This window comes from Tamandua tetradactyla, chromosome 18 (assembly GCF_023851605.1).
Source record: "Tamandua tetradactyla isolate mTamTet1 chromosome 18, mTamTet1.pri, whole genome shotgun sequence".
Classification (NCBI taxonomy): Eukaryota; Metazoa; Chordata; class Mammalia; order Pilosa; family Myrmecophagidae; genus Tamandua; species Tamandua tetradactyla.
The window spans coordinates 56105227-56124362 of NC_135344.1; the positions used below are offsets into that span (position 1 = coordinate 56105227).

Here is a 19136-nt window from a genome sequence, read left to right on the forward strand (position 1 = left end):
TTACATTCACACAAATAATGCACTGGCGTTACAACGCCTCCACATCTTCACCAACACTTGTTATTTCTCTTTGTAAAAACAGCAGTCATCCTTGCAGGTGTGAAGTGGCATACCATTATGACTTTAAATTGCATTTTCCTTTTGGTTGGTGACGTTGAACATCTTTTCATGTATATGTATATCTTTTCTGGAGCATTGTCTAGTAAAGTCCCATGCCCACATAAAAAAAAAAATGGCAAAGAATAAAGGGAGAACAGATGTTAAGGAAAAGATGATAAAGTCAGTTTTAGATACGGAAGCATCAAGGTTAAGCTCTTTAGAAAGAAATTGGATACAATAATCTGAAGCCTAGTTAACTTAGATTTATGCTCCTCTGACACTCACTTAGCAGTCCCTGACCAGTTTGTCTAAAATACCTCCATCCTCCTCTCACTCACTATCCCATCACCCTTAATATTTTCTTTATTGCACTACATGGTAGTTAGATTCAGTTGTCAACTTGGCCAGGTGAAGGCACCTAGTTCTGTTGCTGCGGCCATGAGCCAATGATACCTGAATCTCGTCTGTTGCTAATTACATCTGCAGTCCACTAGGAGGCGTGCCTGCTGCAATGAGTGACGTTTGACTTAATTGGCTGGTGCTTAAATGAGAGAGCACAACGTAGCACAGCCTAGGCAGCTCAGCATACCTCATCTCAGCACTCGCGCTCAGCCCAGGCCTTTGGAGATGCAGAAAGAAGTCACCCCGGGGAAAGTTGTTGGAACCCAGGGGCCTGGAGAGGAGGCCAGCAGAGACCACCCTGTGCCTTCCCATGTAAGAAAGAAAGAAAGTTAGCTTCCTTTCCTCTGAAGAACTAATGAAATAAATCCCCTTTTATTAAAAGCCAGTCTGTCTCTGGTGTGTTGCATTCCAGCAGTTAGCAAACTAGAACACAATACATGGCACAATATTATATCATATATTATTTATTTGCCCATTGTTTGTTTCTCCCACACTCTATAATATAAGCACAGTAAGATTAAGGATCTTTTCCTTCCTACTGCTGTATACTTGGTGACTAGAACAGTGCCCGGCCCTGCAGCCTTACAATAACCGTTTTGTATAATAAATACATTTTTATCTGGAATCACAACTGCCAAACATATAATAACAACCAGAGGTCACCTTCTACCTTTGTAGAGGTTTCCACCCTTTTATTATTTCAGAATTAATAGGAAAAGAGAGTAATAAATAAAGAAGACTAGGTAGTAAACCGTATTAAAACATATGGCTGCATGAAGTTAAAAAACATGAGAGGCATCGATGAGCTGAGCCTATGTGGGAGTTTTTTTGGGTGAAGGTGGCATTTCATCTAGCCATCCGGAAGAAAAATACATCTGAACCCTTTCCTTGAGCATTCCACCAAAATAAATTTCAAGCATATAAAATTTTTAGGCATAAAATAAATTATCAAAAAATAATAATAAATCACAAACGTACCGGAAGAAAATAGTTTATTTTTTAACAGCCATGGGTTGGCAAAAGTCTTTTCTAAGATGACATGAAACTCGTGCATCATAATAGAATCTTTTTTTTTTTTTCACATGGGCAGGCACCAGGAATTGAAGCCGGGTCTCCATCATGGCAGGCGAGAACTCTACCTGCTGAGCCACCGTGGCCAACCCCAAAATAGAATCTTTAACAAACTAACCTCATAAATATTTTCAAATGTCGACACAAAAATAGAACAGCAAAGAGTTAAACATTCTTTAGAATCTGGCACAAAAATATCTAATTTCTTTAATGTTCAGTGAGCTGTTATAAATAAAACTTAGCTGTGTGGAAAATGGGCAGTTCACAGAAAAATGAATACAAATGATTTGTAAACATAAAAGAATCCACCTCACTCGTAATTTTTTAATGCCAATGAAAACCATGAGGTAGCAGTAGCAAAGATTTAAAAGCTTGCTAATACTAATGGCTAGAAGATATGTGTGAAACAGCCACTCTCATACATGCTGGGGAGAGTATATGTTTGTACAAGCTTTTTTATGGTAAGTTGGCTTTTAAACTTACATACTGTTTGGCCCAGCAATTCCAGCTCTAAGAATGTAATCTACAGATATAGATATTCGTTTAAAAATTCACAAAAATACAAGAAAGGTCATTAACAAATTATTTTTATTTAGAAAAATTCTAAACACACATAATAGCTATCTATCTAATGAATTATAGGATTCCTATTCAGGAGAATACAATGCAGTTATTAAACATGATGAGGTAAATTTATATGGATAAACAGCAAAATGTTGACAATACACTGTTAAATGGAAGAAAAACACAGAAAAGGGAGCTGAGCAGCATGTACAGCATGTCCCCACAGGGGGTAAAAGCAAAAAGACACATACATCAAAAATTTTCAGAACTACGCAAGGAGATGTGAACTGTGGTTACCCATGAGGAATGGGACCAAGGGTGAGGCGACACTCTGAATTTTCTTTCTCAGTATTGGAATTATTTTTTTTGCAATGCATGTGATTACTTTTAGATTTCATAAAAGAATAAAGCCTCTGGGAGGTGTCATGGTGGCTCAGTGGCAGAATTCTTGCTTACCGTGCCAGAAACCGGGGCTTGATTCCCGGTGCCTGCCCATGCAAAAAAAAAAAAAAAAAAAGAGAAGAAAAAGAATAAAAAGCCCCCACTATTTAGGTCACACTCTTTTGACCCACTCCTCAGAAAAGTAGATCTGTACTGTTTGCTTAAATGCTCCTAAGGTTAAAATTACATGAATCCTCAGGCTAGCCAAGGGCATCTGCCCAAGGGAACATTAGGAAAATTACATAGATTTCCAGAATTTTCTGAACCTGTAGTTCTTTATTGGAGAGGAGCAATGAATGTCTTGGTTTCAAATCACCAGTAATCACCAAAAATTAGCCAGGGAGAAGGTGCAATGCCAGTATAACCTATGTGCCGCCGAACAGCCAACTTTTCTTCACTTGGTCAATTGATATCAACTCAGGGTCCTTTCCAACATTGCCAGGGTAACTGGGGAATTCAGAGACAACTGGCATGACGATGCATGACAGGAATACGTGATGAACACATTGGAAGGCCACACTAGTGTAAGAACTCTCTCCCTGGCACTGCAACCGTGTGTGTGTGAAAGAGAGAGAGAGAGAGGCAGATTCTAAACCAGTACAGCATTTCATTAAGGATTTTATTTAAATCAATAAGTACTAAATGCATTATTTATATTCAGGTCTGTTTCAAAAGACTTTAAAGGGAAATTAAATTTTAAGAGTCTTCAAGAAAAAGAATGCGTATTTCTGTTTCAGGGTATAAAACAACAATAACACATTTTTTAAGGCTTTTGACTTGCTTTTGCTGTCCCTGATCTTTTCCAGAGATTTAGAAGAGATTTCTGGACAAAAGTGAAAACAGCCTATCAATTATAGTTTTGCTGTGATTTTTTACAATCAGTGTCATATGAATCATAGCTACTATACGGTATTTCACATTCTAAATGTATTAGGAAAGTTATTTAAAAATTACAAACAAACTGACTTCCTAACTAACCCTCCCGCACTGTGTGGTCAGTTGATACATCAGCTGGGAATGCCTAAGTCTGAGAAAGAAACAAAAACAATGAATTGAGAAGAATGAAAGCAGCACTACCAATAAAGTATATATTTTTGCTAAACTCTATAACTTCAGGCATACAAACTGAAGTAGGTCATCTGCAGATATGCTCAGTTTTAATCGCCAGCCCCATCTAACTTGCGTGGTAGTCTGAGTTCCAGCATTTTATCTCTAAACTCTGCTTCTTCAACATCCTTTCTTGTCCTACCATAGGACGCTTTCTTCCTGTGTCCCAGACTGGTTACGTGCTCTCTGTTCTCTGAATTTTTCCAGCATCTGATTGAACTGATATAATATCTCATTACCCTTAACTCTAAAGGTGCATTTTTCTGTTGTTGCAGGAGTCATGAGACGAGTGAACATTTCTCAAGCTCTTCTAGACACACATTATTCATTTCATCTCCACAGCAACTCCATGAAACAGATTCTATTATCATTCACGTCCTTCTGATTTGCAAACTGTGGTTTAGAGATCATTGCAGTTGCACAGCTAACTAGTGACAGAGCTTGGACTTGCCCAATCCCAGGCTTGCCAAATCCCTGCAGGCCAGGGTCAAACTAAGGGGCAACCAGATGGCCCACTGCCCAGGGGTGCCAATCTATATAAAAAGCACGGAGCACTGCCTGGGTACATATAAAATGTTGTCAACACACTCAGGTTTCCTGACACAAATCTTCACGTGGTTAGAAACCAGTTGTACTCCCACCGAGCTAGGCTGCTCTTTCACGTGGAAGCAGCACCCCCTCACACCAGTACGTGCCACCTCAGGGAAGGGCTTTTGTAAAACACTCTGCAAGTGGCACAGTGCAGCTTCAGCCCAGGTCCCCTCCAACCAGCTGACGCTCACCATCAGATTAAACTCTAAATCCAAATAATGCTGGGTTCAGCACTTGGGAGTAAGTGATTTCTTGTGTTAAGTGTTAAATAAAATGTTTTAATAGACTTCCAAAGAAGTATTTCACTCTGTACAACTGCATGTAATAAAGGAAAGCAACAGATCCCTTATTCTGAACAGAAGAAAGAGATAGGCCCGTTATTTTCCAGACTAAGGTTCCCCCCATTTTAACCTGACCTTACTTCTGGCTGCCAGGCAAAAAGACCTCCCACGTTACCTTCTTTCCCTGAACATGCATTTGTTGTGTTACTCCTTCCCCTTGGCTCTTTAATGCTCTTCTTGCACTGTGCTGAAATACAGGATCAGCCCTGCAAAGTTCCTTTAGCCCTGGTATGAAAGGGTGCAGTTCGAAGTGTCCATATAGGAAATGGCAATATTTGCAAGGCACACAGGGCAAATGGACAAGACAGCTAGAGGTGGGAGGGTGAGGGGCCTGGTGACTTGGGCTACCCCAGGCCCTGCCTGGCAGACCCCAGAGCTGGGGGATCAATATCTTGGCACAGCTGCTTCCTGTTTGCAGAATCCTGCCCAAGAAGCTCTGCCTGAAGGAACACTAGATTTTCTATGACTGTAAGCTGGGTGTCACTTTGACTTTTTCACTTATTGCAAAAGCGTTAAGAAAAATAGACCACCCAAATAATTAATGTGCACTAAATGAGAAAATGCATTTGAAGTTTAAAATTATCATGTATGTTCGTGTCTCTCTAAGTACCCTTCTCTCCCCGCAGCCTTCCCTCTCCTCTCCTCCCCCTCCACTCCTCTCCTCCCTCTGCCTGTATTTGCATGCAATTGCCCTTTGCTGGGGTGCCAGTCACACAAGCCTCCCACCCACCCGGCCCCGACCTGGGAAAGTGCAGGAAGACTAAATAGAGCAGCCTGTCCCTATGTGGGCACCAATCCAGTAACCAGACAGTTGGTGAAGAACATGTGTTTTATGTAACTGATATCTTGTTAAGGTTGTTAACTGAAACACAGAACAGAGCTTTCTCTGAATAAATTAAATCATTGCACCAATTTCTAAATGGTTAAGTTAAATGCAAGTAATGGAATAAAGAAAATGATACAGCTTTAGATTTAGTCTCCAATTTTTATAGAGCTTTGAAACTTTAGTAAACATTGTCTAACGTTAGATACATCAGGGTCTCAGTTCTGCCTTCATTTTCTTATGTTATCTTATGATATTTAAGAATTCATGTAAAAATTTAATTCAGATAAAATTTAATTTGTGAGAAAAAAACATAAAATTTTCTTCTTATAAAACTAGAACTTTGCTGCCCTGGCTATAAATGCACATGTCGCACGATCTTTTTCCCTTTCCTTCCTAGGTTTGCCTTAGGTAAAAGAGATAATGCATGGAATTGCAGTGGCTGCATTTACTGAGCACTTACTAGGTGCCAGGCACTGTGCTAACTTCCATGCATGCATTATCTCATTCAATCCTCAGGAAAATCCTATGAGTGAAATATTTTTCCGATAATCCCCATTTCAGAGGAAGAAATCAAGTTTTACTGGTGTTAAGTAAAGGTCCTAAGGCCAGACAGCTGGTGACTAGAAGAGCTGGTATTGAACCCCAGGTCTGCCTGACATCCATGCCCATGCTCTTAATCACTACACGATATTCTTTAAATTGCAATGGATCTCCTCATGCAAAGAGACACATAAAGAGTTGTTTCACTTTATTGAGTTTTTTTTTTTTAAGTGCTCTTCAAAAACACATGCGTAAATCTGTACTGCCCAGGACCCTAGGGCTCTGTGATGTTTTTCTATTTGAACAGATGGGGGAGCTTGTAGGCAGCTAATCTCTTCATTCTCTGTGTTCTTAAAAATAGACCCAACGGCTCAGTAATAAGCATGAACATTAGCTTCTGTGACTAGTCCCAGTAATGACTTAGCCGCCTGCAGAGTTCTAGAAGCTTGGAGACTCTGCCAAGCTTAACTAAAAGTGTTCATCTGGAGGAAAAGAAGACGCAAAAATGGCTCCATAGTCTATGATATTTCAGAAACAGGCAGAGGAATGCACCTTTTAAGATTTTGTCAAATCCTTAATGGGAAGCAATATGGTACAGTGGAAAGAGCACTGGGCTTCAAGGCAGACTGGCTCAGATTAGAGTATGACCCATGTAATTCATCTCTCTGGCCCCTGAGGAATTTTTTATTGTTTTGTTCACTGTTTATCCCCCATACAGTGCCTGGTACATGGTATGCCCTCAATATTTGCTGAATGAATGAATAAATGGGCAATTTGAATAGCTTATCTGAGCCTCAGTTTCCTCATCTGAGTGTTGGCTAACTCTCAGAAAACATCAGCCTAAAGTTTAAAACAAACAAGCCAAAAGTCTGATGCTTTCTGAGAAACACCAATTATGCTTCCCTGGCTCCACCCCATCCACTAATGATTTCTTGAAGTCTTCAGCGTGTGTCCTACCTGAACTCATAAACGTCATCACCCACCTGTACTTATAAACATATTTTTCATAGTTTTCACCTACCATCTACCAATTCTCCCCTCACTTGCACCAGATACCCCTAAAGATGTTTGCTGCGGTGGTCTTGGCTGTCACATCCCAGTGCTCAGCTGGGCTGCAGCAGCCCCAGAGATAGGGTCAGCACAAAGGGTCCAAAGGAAGCAGAGCTCACACCCAGGTGAGAAAAATTCAGAAATTTAGAAAAGGAATATTTCCAGAGTGTGAAGAGTACCAGGGACCTCAGGAAGTAGTGCAGAAATCCCAGGAGAGTTGTTACCACCCCAGGCTGGAAGAGAGAACGTGGAGAGTACCTGTGGGGACTGGGGAAGGGAGTGCTCTGAAAATATATGTCTCCATTCAATGCTACCCCCTTTGAGAAGTTTTTCCTGTTAGCCCCAGGCCAACTTTGGCTCTCCTTCTCCTATGCTCTCACTGTATCCAGCTCCCTTCCTGTGGCAACTACCACATTGGAATTGTTCATTGACATTTTTGTCACGTATTAATCATGGCTTTTAATTGGCAAATTGGAATTGCTGGCTTTGAGCCATTCTTTTAGCCTGAACGGGACAGGGACTGCTGCCACAGCCATTGTTTTAACCCCACCCCAACAGGGGTGAAAACAGGAAATTCAAAGACACGGAGCCTCCTTAGGGTGGCAGGGAACAGTTTGCTGAGGAACACCTTCCACTGGGCAACCCAGGAAAGTGAAGCTTCAGAAACTGTCAAAAATACTTTTGTGAGTCTTTTCTGACCCTCTCTCAAAGGCTCTTTGGACGGTGAGCATCCCCTTTGTGGGTCCTTGCCCCTGTTTTGGCTGAGAAATACTGATTTAGGAACCCCCTCTCTGGGTGACCCTCCTCCCAGAATTTGCCCTTTGGGCAAAAACAGACTCATTGAAAGAAGACTGAAAAAATGAAAATACATAGAAAAAAAACATAAAACAGAAAGAACAGATAAAGATTCCCAAAGAAGGAAGAGAGGAAAAGAAGTTTTTCCCTAGGGGTGAAACAATTGCAATAATAGTGCAGTCTTAAAAGCTGTACTGCATACCCAGGTCAGAAATCAGATGAAGAAGAGCTGAAAAAAATCTGATCAGTTAAACCCGGGAAATTCTAAAGGTCTATAATAAGTTGAACCAATGGCCAAAGAAGAGCCTTAACACAAAATCAATCAATTATAAAACCCAAGGCAAAAGAGAGAAACTGACCTTCAGAGTAAACTCATTAAGAAAATCAGATGCCTAGACATCAGTAAAAAATTACAAGCCATATTAGGAAACAGAAAGATATGGCTCAGACAAAGGAACAAATTAAAACTTCAGAAGAGACACAGAATTTGGAACAACTAATCAAAAGATGTTCAAACAAATCTCCTAAATCAATTCAAGGAGATGAAGGAAAATATGCCTAAAGAAATAAAGGGTATTAAGAAAACACTGGATGAGCATAAAGAATAATTTGAAAGTATGAAAAGAAACATAACAAAACTTATAAGAATGAAAAGCACAATAACAAGAGGTTGAATATATACTAGAGGCATACAACAGCAGATTTGAACTTGCAGAAGAAAAAATCAGCAAATTAATAGAAAGGACAATGGAAGTCTCCATTCTCACAGAAGAACAGATAGAGAAAAGAATGGGGAAAAAATGAGCAGGATCTCAGGGAACTGAATGACAGCAGAAAATTCACAGAAATATGCATCATGGGTATCCAAAAAGAAGAAAACAGAAAGGGGGCATAAAATATTTGAGGAAGTAATGGCTGAAAATTTCACAATTCTTATGGAAGACATTAAAATACATGTCCAAGAAGTTTACTCCAAACAGAATAAATCCTAACAGACCTACTCCGAGACACATACTAATGTCAAATGCCAAACATAAAGAAAGAATCCTGAAGGTAGCAAAAGAAAAGCAATCAATCACATACAAGGGACCCACAATTAAACTAAGTACCAATTTCTAATCAGAAACCCTGGAAGTGAGAAGGCAGTGGTATGATATATTTATAGTACTGAAAGAGAAAAACTGCCAGCCAAGAGTCCTTTACCCAGAAAAACTGTCCTTCAAAAATGAGGGAAAGTTTAAAAAATTCACAAGCAAACAGAAACTGAGAGAGTTCATCAATAAGAGACCAGCCCTACAAGAAGTAAAAGGAGTTCTGCAGGCTGAAAGGAAAAGACAAGAGACAAAGGCTTGGGGGAGACTGTGGAAATGCAGTAAGAATAATTAAGAGGGTAAAAAAAAAAGAGAGAGAGACAAAAATAAGATATGCATATAAAAAAAACAAAGGATAAAATGGTTAAAGTAAGTGCTACCTGTATAGTAATATCATTGAATGTTAGTGGATTAAACTCCCCAATCAAAAGACACAAATTGGCAGAATGGATAAAAAAAGTACAATCCATCTATATGCTATCTACAAGAAACTCTCCTTAGATCCAAGGACACAAATAGGTTGAAAGTAAAAGGTTGGGAAAAGATAAACAGTAACCAAAAAAACAGCTGGGTTGCTATCCTAATATGAGACAAATAGATTTTAAGTGCAAAATTGGTATAAGGGATGCTATATATTAATAAAAGGGGCCATCCACCACGAAGAAATAGCAGTCATAAATATTTATGCACCTAATTAGGATGCTCCAAAATACATGAGGCTAGCACTGGCAAAACTGAAGGGAGAGGTAGACGTCTCTACGATAATAGTTGGAAACTTCATATTCCACTCTTATCAATAGATAGAACATCTAGACAGATGATCAATAAGGAAACAGATAAGTTGTAAAATATCTTAAATGAACTAAACCTAACAGACACATCACATATATCCCAAAACAGCAGGATACATATTCTTCTCAAGTGTTCATGAATCATTCTATAGGATGTTGGGTCACAAAACAAGTCTCAATGCATTTAAAAAGATTGAAATTTTGTGGAGCAATTTCTCTGGTCATAATGGAATAAAGATGGAAATCAATAACAGGCAGAGAATTGGAAAATCCACAAATGTATGTAGATTAAACAATACACTCTAAAAAATCCATGGGTCAAAAAAGAAATTGCAAGAGAAATCAGTAAATATCTCAAGATGAATGAAAATGAGAACACAATATATCAGAACTTATGAGAAGCAGTGAAGGCAGTGCTGAGAAGGAAATTTGTAGCCCTAAACTCCTACATTAAAAAAGAAGAAAGAGATGAAATCAAAGACCTAACCGCACACCTGGAGGAACTAGAAAAAGAGCAGTAAACTAATCCCAAAGCAGGCAAAAGGAAAGAAATAGCAAAGATTAGAGCAGAAAAATGAAGTTGAAAATAAAAAATAATAGAGAATCAAACAAACCAAAAGTTGTTTCATCAAGAAGATCAATAAAATTGAAAAGCCTTTAGTGAAACTGTCAAAGAAAAAAGGAGAAGATTACATATAAAATCAGAAAGGAGAGGGGGACACTACTACTGACCACAAAGAAATGAAAATGATCATAAGAGGGTACTATGAACAACTGTATGCCAACAAATTAGACAGATGAAATGGATAAATTTCTAGAAACCTGCAACATACACACTCTAGAAGAAATAAAAGACCTCAACACACCAATTACAAGTAAAGAGATGGAATCACTCATCAAAAGCCTTCCAACAAAGAAAAACCAGGACCACATGGCTTCACAGGTGACTTATACCAATTATTCCAAGAAGAATTAATATCATTCGTGCTCAAACTCTTCCAGAAAATTGAAGAGGAGGGAACACTACATAACTCATTCTATGAAGCCAACATCACCCTAAAAAAAGCCAAGTAAAGATACTACAAGAAAATAAAATTATAGGCCAATTTCTCTAGTGACTATAGATGAAAAAAATTGTCAACAAAATACTTGAAAATAGACTCCAATAGCACATTAAAAGAATTAAGCACCATGATCAAGTGGGTAAAGGACATAGATGTGAAAATTCTCAATGAAATCTAGCAAATCAAATCCAACAACACACTAAAAGAATCATACACCACAACCAAGTGGGGTTTATACCAGGAATGCAAGGATGGTTCAACACAAGACCATCAATTAATGTAATACACCACATCAACAAATCAAAGGGTGAAAACCACATGATCCTCTTGATTGGTGGAAAGGCATTTGAAAAAATCCAGCATCCATTCTTAATAAAAACACTTTGAAAGATAGGAATGGAAGGAAACTTCCTCAACATATTAAAGGGCATATATGAAAAACCCACAACTAATATCATACTCCATGATGAAAGACTGAAAGCTTTCCTTCTAAGATCTGGAACAAGACAAGGATGCCCATTGTTGCCACTATTATTCAACATTGTAGTAGAAGTTATAGCTACAGCAGTTAGGCAAGAAAAATAAATAAAGGGCATCCAAATTGGAAAGGAAGAGGTAAAACTTTCACTATTTGCAGTTTAAAAATGGGGGTGTCCTGGGTTGCCAGCTGCTATGGTAAATACACAGTGTGTTGGCTTAAACAAGAAGCATTTTCTGTCTCAAGGTTTCAGAAGCTAGGAGTCCAGAATTAAGGCTTCAGTGAAGTTATGCTTTCTCCCAGGGATCTGTGGCATTCTCCTGCTGGCTGCCAAGAATCCTTGAAGTTCTTCAGTTTGTATTACTCCATCCCATCACATGGTGATATTCTCTCTTTCTGGCTTCTGTGACTTCCTGGTTCTCTTTATAAAGCCTCTGTAATACATACTGAGGTCCATCCTGCTTCATCTGGCCATACCTTAACCAAAAATAACATCTTCAGCAGATCCAATTTACAATGGGTTCACACCAGCAGGGAAGCAGATTAAGATTATATTAAGAATGTGTGTGTATTGGGAGTGGGGTTCTTGATTCCACCTTCCATAGGAGGTTAAAAAAAAAAAAAAAAAAAGCTAGACCCCTCACTGACAGAAGTTCCTTCAAACTTTTTCTGGTGGAAATTGGAGTATAAAATGCTCATTTAACTTGCTAAAGATGTATGGTTATGGGAAAACTTAATCACAGCCATGAGTTTAATCTCTGATCCACTTCAACCATCCACTCCCATGGTCTCAACTTGATCCTTTGCTGGAACAGCTCTACTGCAGAAATCTTAAACTCAAAGAACCTAGCCTTCAACTGCATCTTGTGATTGTTATTCTCAGGACACTTCTCACCCCACCCCACCCCACCCCCAAATGTTCTTTGAACTCCTAGATATGCCAGTGCCTTTTATCCTGCCATTTCCTTCCTTGTCAATGTAGCTGGGACCATGATAATACATCATCACCTCTCTCCTTCTCTAGGACCCTTGAGTCCCTTGCATCCCTATCTCTCTACTCACCTGCTGAAAAAAGTGGAGAACTTTACACTACCTAGTATTCTAACAGTCCTACTTCTCCATTAATGATTATTCTAAATGTTCACTGCCATCTTCAAATATAGAGTCTTCTCATTTTCAACAGACTTTATTGCTTCTAATTTCAGAAGAAATTGCAGCCTCAAGCATGCTCTCTTTCAACCTCCCACTCTTCTTGTAGACTCACTTTATACCTTCTAACCTCCTACCTCTGGTTTAATGGGATGGTGTGCCACTCCTCCTGTTCAAGGTCAAGCTTGTGCCTGGTTCCATTAATGAGCCAACAGTAACTCAATCTCTTGCCTCTCATTGTCATTCACATTTCTCATGTGAAGTCTATATTTTATGTTTCCATTTTCTCACCTCCAAAAAGTCATTGACTTTTGGGTTCAGCTCCCACCATTCTTTTGAAACTGTACTCACTGAACTTATCACTGGTTAAAAATGGGACAATTTAGCAGATCTTAACTTGGCCACATTTGGCCCTCTTTTGTTTTTTCCCCAACATTCTATTATGAGATGTTTCAAACCTCCAGAAAAATTACGCAATGAACACCTACATGGTCATCAACAAGATTCACCAGTTGTTAACATATTGCCTCATTTACTTCCAGTCCTCCACGTATGCATATACGCATTTTTTTCTGGACCATTTAAAAGTAAGTTGCAGGCGGGCCGCGGTGGCTCAGCGGGCAAAGTGCTTGCCTGCTATGCCGGAGGACCTCGGTTCGATTCCCGGCCCCAGCCCATGTAACAAAAACGGAGAAACAGAATACAATAAAACAAGAAAATGTTTAAAAATGTTTCCCTTTCTTCCTTCCTTCCTTCCTTCTATCCTTCCTTCCTTCTCTCTGTCTTTCCTTTAAAAAAAAAAAAAAAAAAAAAAAGTAAGTTGCAGATATCATAACACCTCATCCCTAAATACTTCAGCACACATCCCTTAAAATTAAGGATATTGTCCTACATAGTAACACTACCATCATCATACCTACGAAAATTAACAAATAATCTATTTATCCAAGAATATCTTTTACAACTGTCCCCCCTAGAAAAAAACAAGATCCAATTAATGTTTAAACATTGCATTTGGTTTTTAAGTTTTCTTTGTTCTTTTGTAATCTAGAATATTCCCTATTAAAAAAAATTTTTTTAATGATATTGAATTCTTTAGAAGTCTAGGCCAGTTATTTTTTAGAAATTCCTGCATTCTGATTATTTCCTTATAGTGTACTTTAACTTGTTCTTTCCTCTGTAAACTGGCAGTTAGCTCAGAAACTGTATTGAACACTTTTTTGCAAGGCTGTGTCATAAGTAAGACGTCTATTTCATATTACATGCTGTCAGTTATCCCTCTTTTAATGAGACTAAATTTGATCACTTTTTTTAAAATGTGAACAAATCTCTCTATTTTAAAAGTATATATCTTCCTTACCAATTAAAAGAAATGTGTGGAATAGTATTTTGCACCATTGGAATATCCTATATTAGAATCCCGTGATGATCCCTGCCTGAATGGGTTATTACATTGAGGGTTGTAAAATTTATTTTTTTTTGTTCAGTCATTTCTTCTACCTTTAATAGCTGACATTCTTCATCAAGAAACATTCCCTCTTTTCCCTCACTTCTGTCCTTTTTGGTTGGATTGATAGAACACTATAAGCTCACCATTTTTTATTTATGCAATGTGTTTCAATCAATTGTAATCATTATTATTTTTTTAATTTTTAGATTTTATTTTTAAATAAGTATAGATTCACCAGCTGTTGTTAAGAAATGATATAGAGAGATCCCACATCTTTGGCTTTCACCCAGCCCCCCCCCCTAATGACAACAAATTGCTAAAATATAGCACAAAATCACAACCAAGAAGTTGACATTGATACTCTGCACCAACCTTATTCAATTTTCACCAGTTTGCTTGCTCACATTTGTGTGCAAAAGTGTTTAGTTCTATGTGACTTTATCATATGTGTAGATTTGTGTGGCTATCACCACAACTAGGATACAGAGTGGTTCCATCACAAGATTACCTGAGCTACCTGTTTTAGCTCCAACCATCTCACTTCCTCCATCTTTCCCTTTTCCCTGGCAAGCATTAATCTGTTCTCCATTTACATGATTTGATTATTTCAAGAAAGTTATATAAAAGGAATCATGTAGTATGAAACCTTTTGATATTGGCTTTTTCACTCAGCATAATCCCCTTGACATTCATTAAATTTGTGGCATGTATCATTAATTTGTTCCTTTTTGTTGTTGAGCCGTAGTCTGTGCTACATTTTTTTTTAGTAACAGTTTATATAACCATCCACCATTGAGGCACATTTGTGTTGTTTCCAGTCTTTGGCTATTGCAGAACATTCGTGAACAGGTTTTTGTGTGAACAAAGGTTTCCATTTCTCTGGGATAAATACCCAAGAGCACAATTGCTGGGTCATATGGTCAGTACCATACTCTTTTCCAAAATGGTTGTACCATTTTGCATTCTCACCAGCAGTGTATGAATAATCCAGTTTCTTTGATTCCTCTAACATTTGGTATTGTCACTATTTTTTGTTTTAGCCATTCCAATAGGTATGTAGTAATATCTCATTGCGGTTTTAATTTCCATTCCCCTAATAGACAAGGATGTGGAACATCTTTTCAGATAATTTTCCCCCCATGCTTAAAAATTTTTATTTTGTGAAATCTTAAAATTCTGAAAAATCTGCATTTTTAAAAACAAATATAACCTAACTGAAGCCCCCATATCCCCTCCCAATACCCTCAGTATCTCCTGCCCTGAGAAAGCAGAGCAGCAACCTCCACACTTACCATTCCAATGACAACTTTACATTCTTATTGCATATAATTGGCACCCACAGAAAATTCATTGGTTATGCAAGACAGTAACACTTTCTGCTATATGCCAATAATACTTATATGCCAGGCACTATTCTAAGCCCTTCACACACATTATTTCATTAACACCCCCACCCAATCATCCTGTGAGGTAGTATTACTATGCCATTTTATACATAAGGTGAAACACAAATAAGTTTAACTAATGTGCCCATGGATACATTATGCTTAACTTCACATAAAGAGTGTATTGTAGGTAGCTTCTGCAACTTTCTCAGCATCATCTTTTATTTGTCTATGCTGAAAGATATATTCTAGTTATTTCATTTTCACTTTCTAAAGGACCCCAAAGAGCTCATTTATTTATGTTCTTCTGTTGACGGACATTTAGGCTTTCCCAAAACTTAATATCTAAACAATGAGCAGTAGACATTCACACACTCTTCCTTCTTCACACAAAGGAAGTCCTCCAGGGTACCTGCAGAAGTGGAACTACTGGGTGGTAGAGTACACACAACTTTACAAGATTCTGCAAATTGCTTGATACAGTAGTTGTCACAATTTCCACCCCCACAGCAGCATGGGTTCCCATTATTCCACACAGTTATCCGCACTTGAACTTTTTTTTTAAATTGCCAACTTGATGAATGTGAGAGGGTATGAATTAATTTGCATCTTTCATGATTCCTTCTCTGCAAGTGCCTATCTGCTCTGAGTCTTTGGCAAGAGTGTTGCCACGCACTCTGAGCAGCTGAAACGACCTGCACCCACTCCTCTCTGGACTGTGACTGCCCCAACCCATCTGACTTTCCTCCCCTCCAACTTCAACCCCTCTTTTTTTTTTTTTAACATGGGAAGGCACCGGGAATCGAACCCAGGTCCTCTGGCATTGCAGGCAAGCATTCCTGCCTGCTGAGCCACCATGGCCCACCTTCAACCCCTCTTAAGAAGCAGAGGGGAAGGAAAGCAAGCCTGGAAGAAGCCTGCATGTTCCTCAAGGTCAAGTTAGAGTACAAGATTGAGAACTGGTGGCCAGGACGATCTGAATCTGTCACCTAGAGCCCCACAGCTCAGAACACCCCCAGCAGGGCCCCTGACCAGCAGGAGGTGCTTCTGGGTGGCCTCCAGTCAACATGCCATGTGAGGTCCCTTTCACAAAATCCTAAACCTGACTTAACGGAACTAAATTCAATTCTAGATACCTCAATAGAGAAAACTTTGTGCAAAATCTCCTCTGAAGGCAAAGAGAGACATCTAAGCACCCAACCCAGCCTCCAGAGAGTGCAGTCTAGCTGCAGTGATGGGCATAACCAGAAACCCAGACAACACTCAACACGGTGAGCTGCAGGCACCAGGGGAGGTGGGCCCAGGGGAGAGGACCCAGGTGAGGGATAAGGGTCAGGAAGGCTAGACCTCAAAGAATGAGGGCCTGGGGCCAGCAAAGACAGGGGTGCAGCACTCCAGGTGAAGGAGATAGCACAAGAGGCAGTACAGTCCAGGGGAATGCAAGGGAGAGTGATGACATCAAATTCAACGTTGATCACACCTAAATGTTCAGAAATTAACTCCAAGTAGTTTGAATTTTAGTTATCGTTTTTTTTTCCTGTTAGCTAATCTGTACTTACTGTATAAAACTTCTATAATAACCATATATTACTTATATAACTAAGATGATTTAAAAACTCAAGATATTGAAGAGACTGAATCAGCACAATCCCAAAGTATTAATAGCTTACCTCAGTATAGAAGGATTTCTGTTGATTTTTACTTTATTCTTTCTACATTTTAAAATTGGATTTGAATGTTTAAAAATATGCTTTTTTATTAAAATGGTAGCAAAAACACCCCTTGTGGGACAGGAACTTTACAAGGTACAAGGCAGCATGGGGAGTGGTGAGTGGGAGTGGGGGATGAAAACACAAACAGAAAAGGATGTTTCCATGGTGGTAACACCAGCTGCGCCTCTGTGAGGGGCTCTGGACCTAAAGGTCAGCCATCTAGCCCAAAGCCTTAGTTAACCGAGACCTTTCTCATCAACCCTGGGAGTCAGGGAGCACAATCAATGAGGAAACAAATAGAAAGGTTCAATGACTTGCCCCAGAGTGCTCTGCCAGTAAACAGCTACACTAGTTTGGAACCCAGATCTAATGATCTTATGTGCTTGGCCCCTGCCCAGCCATCTCTAGTGCCAGTTTTGATACTGTGCCCATGATGACACACCTAATTCCAGGCCAGGCTATGGGTAGTTTTGGGTTCAACCTGATGCCAGCACCGGATCCCAAAGCAGAGAGTGTAAGTGAGAGAGACCCTGCAGGATGTGGGGCCTAGAGAGGTAAGAGCAGCAACGATGAGCATACATCTGCTGAGGGGTGGAAACATGGGGGCTGCGAAGCCCCATTCTTGGGAACTGACAGCAGGGTATACCTCATAAAAATCCTTCAGCACACCATTTTGTTGAGTCCTTGGGTATGTGGTTAACTCTTAGAAGACGTAACTCAGATTCTCACCATATCATTCCTCAACTCAGTGAAGTCTCAGCACCTCCCTTTGAGGCCGCCACAGACCAGCAAAGACCTGGGATGCACGCACACAGCCTGGCCCTTCACCTCCCTGGTCCCTTAGCCAGCTCACTCCACTCCAGCCACAGGAGCCTCCTTGCCATAGCCTGAGGACACCAGGTAAAGTCCCACCCGGAAGTCTCTCCCTAGATAGCTCCATAACTCACTCCTTGAGGCCTTTGCTCAAACTTCACCTTCTCATTTAAGGTCTTACCTGATCCAATTTTCAAAATCATGGCCTACCAACCAAACCGGCACTTCTTATTTTTCTCTGGTTTATGTTGTCCATGGCACAAATCACCATCCAAGATACTATATATGTCATTTGTTCATCTTCTGTAAAAACTGCAGAATTTTTGTCTGTTCTGTTCACCACTGGGTCTCTGGCACACAGGACATTCCCTGGCACATGGGAGGTGCTCAGCACATGTTTACCAAAAGGATGGACTGTTGCCCCTGCAGACCTGGGGGATGGAGATGGGCACTGGAGAGTCCCACTTGCCACTGTGACAACCATGTATGCCCATAGCAGATATCTGAGAACCAGCTGTGAAGGTTGAGGTCCTAGCCAGGAACTCCCCAGGAAGCATCGTGCACTCCTGTTTCATAGGGAGGCTTCAGATGGCTCCCCAGGCCAGAGCCACTCCTGAAAGGTGAAGAAGGAGGCCGTATCTGCGTGGCTCGCCGGGTTCTTGAATCCATCCAGTGCACATTTGGTTCTGGGCAGGGACTGGGTCCCTCTGTGGTGTCCCATCGAGGTCCTTCTGCACTCCTCCAGCAGGGTCACAGACTCATCACCACTTACAGAGCGATGCAGCTGTTCCTAGGTCCAAAGTTCCCCAGGCAGGATACTCAGGAACTGCTCCAGCCCCAGCAGCTCTAGGATCTGCTCTGACTCCTGCCACCATTCATTGGTCCTCCCACTGCAGCCACAGCCACCTGCCCAGGGCATAACCCTTCCCACCCAGCCCTTCATATACTTATATATATATATATATATATATATATATATATATATGGAGTCATTATTTTTTTTGGAATGCATACTTTTCTTAATGTGAACAGTGGAAAATTCTTTAAACAAGCTCCTGTGTCCTTTTATCATACCTCATTTGTTTTGAGCATTTCTTTGGATTACTGGCAAAAAGATATATGCTTTGCCTGTCCCAACCCTGGGACCAACCATTTCTCTAAGGAGCCCTGGTTCCTTTCAGTGGGAAGTACCATAAAGGAAATGTTGGGTGTGCTCATTGCTATAGGGTGCTGTTTACTGAATGATGACTTCATATTAATATTTCCAGTTAAAATTTAGAATTACCCTGATTTTGTCATCTTTTTAAACTGAAGATTTTTGTTCTCAGTACTATTTATTTATGTCCTTTATCATACAATATACTTAAAATAGCTGC

At 39.8% G+C, this 19136-nt stretch overlaps 1 protein-coding gene across 1 annotated transcript in view; it reads left to right on the forward strand.

Moving 5' to 3' along the window:
* The window catches only part of CHST9 (carbohydrate sulfotransferase 9), a 277877-nt gene that overhangs the window by 217121 nt on the left and 41620 nt on the right, over positions 1 to 19136 (forward strand). The gene's annotated exons all lie outside the window — the stretch shown is intronic.